Source organism: Sciurus carolinensis, unplaced genomic scaffold, assembly GCF_902686445.1.
Source record: "Sciurus carolinensis unplaced genomic scaffold, mSciCar1.2, whole genome shotgun sequence".
NCBI lineage: Eukaryota > Metazoa > Chordata > Mammalia > Rodentia > Sciuridae > Sciurus > Sciurus carolinensis.
The window spans coordinates 221,387-225,748 of NW_025920146.1; positions in this window are offsets into that span (position 1 = coordinate 221,387).

Here is a 4,362-nt window from a genome sequence, read left to right on the forward strand (position 1 = left end):
AAAATGATACAGAAAAGCCAAAACTGTTGAACAGGATATCATGACTTGAATCTTCCATCAGTAAATCAATCAGAGAGATGGACTCTCCTGCAGGACGGCTTTGGTTTCCAAGAAATGACAGTTTGTGGGTCTGTAAAGAAGCACCTCTGGGGCTTCTTATTTCTTTAGAGAATGCTTTCTCTTCTAGTGACTTTTCTCAGACATTTACAATAGTGATAATATAAATAACATAGCTCTTAGTGTAAATCATAAGTTGTACTTTTTTTTTTTTGTGGTGCTGGAGATTTGAACCCAGAGCCTTGTGCTTGTAAGGCAAGCACTCTACCAACTGAGCTATCTCCCCAGCCACCCATAAGCTGTACTTTGTATCTGACAACTTACAAAAGCAACCAATTATTATAACCTCTATTTCTCACAAATAGGTGCCATTCATTTTCCAGAAATTGTCCAGGGTTTTGCTGGAGTTCATGCATTTTAAAACAGATTTGCTCACAGGACTAACATGGGTTGGGTGATGTTTTTGCCTTCTCTGAGGTGCCTTTCATTTCTCCTCGTGTTTTCCATACATTTTCAGCACAAGTAATTTCCCAAGGTAGAAAGTGCTGCCTACATGAACCTCAGTCCCAATCCCACTTGCTTGAAGCAGGAGCAATCTTGCCTGCTTTATCCCCATTGTCTGTTTTTACCTTAATGAAAACAAGGGGAGGATGAGATGATTGGCATCAGTGGTGGAGGTGAACTGTGTGATAAACATAACCTAAAGCATATGCATCTACACATTTATAGCTAAGTGGTGAGTAAATAATAAGTTTTGTGTATCACCTCATCCCAAAAGAGATGCAGGGTGATGTTCATGCTGCAGAAGAGAAAACAGATGTGTGCTATTTTCACAACTTCACCCTGAGTTCTGCCCACCCACAAGGTCTTATGACCCTGATACTTGCAACTGAGCCTGCAGAGGAGTTTCCTCCTGAAATTCTACTTCTGTCCAGTTGTCTAGCTCAACTCCACTGCCTGAGCAGTTCTCACTAGTATGGGGAAACATGTGTGATCATGTATGAATCATACAGCCACCCATGGTTTTGGTGATTGTAGGATGGCACACTGCCATCATGACTCTCTCCTTGATCCAGATATTAAAGGGAGTATCCTCCAGTCTTTGATATGAGCTATAACAAATAAAAATTCTGAAATTTTTGGATGTTTCTTTTTTTATGTGTGATGTTTTATTTATCTACTCACTTAAACTTTCCTTCCTCTTACCAGATGTAGATTAATCAAATGTTACCTATTTCAGAACTTCATGCTATATTCAATGTGTTTTCTAATCCTTACACGCAGAATGTTAATTCTGTGGGCAGCTGCATTTCTCCAGTGCATAAAGTATCATATCAGTGCAAGAGAGCATCCAGATATGAATTTGTCAGCATCACTCCTAAGACCCTTATTTGGAGAGTGTTTCTAAGATAACCTGACTGATGGCAGACAACTTTTGTTCTTTCCCCTGGTCTCTTAAAGTGTACTATGTCAGACTTCAGTGTGATGGATCACACCTGGGAAGGGACATAACACAGGATTACCTCATATATGTGAATGCTTTCCATTCCCCAGATGCATTCTATCAATGGTATGTCATCATGGACATTATTAGATAACTTTCTTTACAATATCAATATATTATTTTAGTAAATATATATACTAGTGTGTGTGTGTATATATATATATATATATATATATATATATAATATACTGTGCCACACGTACTGATATGATTGTGTTTTAAATCTGGAGAGAGCAGAATGACTAGAAATATATTTTTCTGTGTTAACTGCTGGCACTACTTGGAAAAAGAATAGTTGTGCTTAGGATTGCATCAAATTGTGTCCCTTTCTTTTGTGCTTACTTCATAAAAGAATATAAATTTTTTCTGTTACTTGTACAGAAATTCACTTTCAGAAGATAATTTTCCACTGGGTGTAAGCAACGAACAAACAAATCTGTGAATTCCTGAATATTTTTGCAAATACATGATACTTCACACATCTGCTTTTTATTAATCCTCTTGGTAGGACTACAGATTCCTTGGTCACACTGAACTTAATGTCATCCAATGGACTTGAAGTATAGATTATAATATTTTATTCAATCAGTGTAAGAATGCTTCATTTTTATAAGGCAGAAATGTTGAAAACAAATTAGAGATATTGTATGTCACAGAAATGATGTGATAGAATGCAACTTTTTGTTTTGTTTCATAAAACAACTTCTTTTGAGAGAGGGAAATTTATAACCTTTATTTATTTATTGGTAACAGGGATTGAACTCATGGTTAGGGTTAACCATGACCAACATACCCAAGTTTTTCTCTTTTTTTTTTTTTCTGAGGCAGTGTCTTGCTAAGTTGCCTATACCTTTGCTAAGTTCTTAAAACTAGTTTTGAACTTGCGATCCTACTGTCTCAGTATCCAATACCTGGGTTAAATGATTTCTATAAGTCAAATATTACATGCTAATATTTATCCATTTAAAATTATACTTTAAGTAATGCCTATAATTATTTGATGTATGTAAAATAAATTTATAACAAAGTGCAAATGGCATTTATATTCTCACTGGTGTAATAAAAAAGAGATCTAAGTACTAGTGATCAAACGTGATCCATAAAACTTGGACATATATGGATATTTGATTTATACATTTCTAAACTTTTTCTTGGATTTATCCTAGCAGACAAACCCAAAACACAGAATGAGTAAATGGAGAAAATTGTATCATTATACTGGATAACACTTTTTGTGGAAAGACTGTCTTTTCCTAGTAGCGGTAGAAAATTTTTATTTTCCACAAATATTACATGTTGTCACTTGCTGGGGTCCAGCCATAGCAGGAGTCCATGGGTTCCACATAGGTAATGGGGTGCTGGGAGACAGCTTCGGTGATGGATGGAGAATGAAAGACACAGACTCTAATTCTGGTGCAATCACCCCCACTTTATTCTGGGGAAGGCTGAGTTTATATACATTTTTCTTCAGGCTATAATGGCAGTCTTGTGGTTAATAAAATTAAAGAAGTTTCCAAAGCATAGGCAGAAATTGTTCTTAACAAGGAACCAAAAGATTATGAGAAAACAGTAACCTTACAGATTATCCTTACCTAATCACAATTGTTTTAAGAATATCTAACTACATCAATGAGCTAATACAAGGTTTATTTCCTTAATATCTAAACTCTATGTGACCTAAGACTATTCTTATTACTCTCATGGTTAAAGGGATAAACAGGTAATCTCATGTGACCATCTCTACTAGGTCCATCTGGTTAATATCTAAATTGCTGAGTTAAGGGCTACAGGAGGGCAGCAGTCACAGTGGTTCTCATGGCCAAGTTTTTTTTTTTTTATTGAATAGATTACATTGTCTTATGTAGCTCTTTTTTCCAGAAAAGGGCATTGTGTACCAACGTTTATTATAGGAGTGACCTATTCTATGTAGGATGGAAGGAATGTTGTGAAACCTTATTCTTTCACCCCACCACCACAAATAAACAAAATCATCATTAGAATTTAACCAGCCTGTTGGAGACAAAGGCAGATCTATATCTATTTTCTCCAGAGGCTTTCAGGGACTCATTGTACGGTTGCAAAATTATTTTTAACTTTGTTAGTGAAAAGGCCCATTGTCTTTCAGATTGTAGGTAATATTTTCTGGAATTTTTGTTGTATTCCCCTCATTCCCCTAAGCAATCTGTTCAGAGTGAAATGAGTAATATATTATCAGAAAAACACAGCAGAAAAAACACCATGCTCCGGAGCAAAACATCTGGCAATTCCCTTTAGGATGAACCTTTGCAAACATCCTCCAGAGGATCTTTGTCAAGCACTGGATGGAATTCCAGATGCCCCCAAAACTCCCCCTTTTTTATTTTGTAAAGTGAAGAGGCCTTCTTGAATTTTTATTCTCTTGACTAGTCTGAGGATTACTCACAGGATGACTGGAAGACAAAGAATTAAAATTAAAATACATACTCCAATCAAGCCATATTGAATATTGTATTTAGGAATGTACTGTTAAATATAGTTGTTTTTATATTATGAAACATTTGGGAGGCCAAATTATTTGCTGGAACAACCAAGAGATGAGCCTGACTTAACATTCTTATTTGTAGTTGTAAAGTATTGATATCTGGTGTTATATTAGTATTATTTCAAACTGCTTTAAGGTGAGTTTTAACTTGTTCCTAGTTAGTATTATTATCAACCTTTAAGGGAGTAATACTAATCCATTTGTAGTTAGTATGACATGTAGTGGTCATTTTAGTTTGAATATTTTCAATATCATTTCCCATAAAGAGAATAGCTTCTTC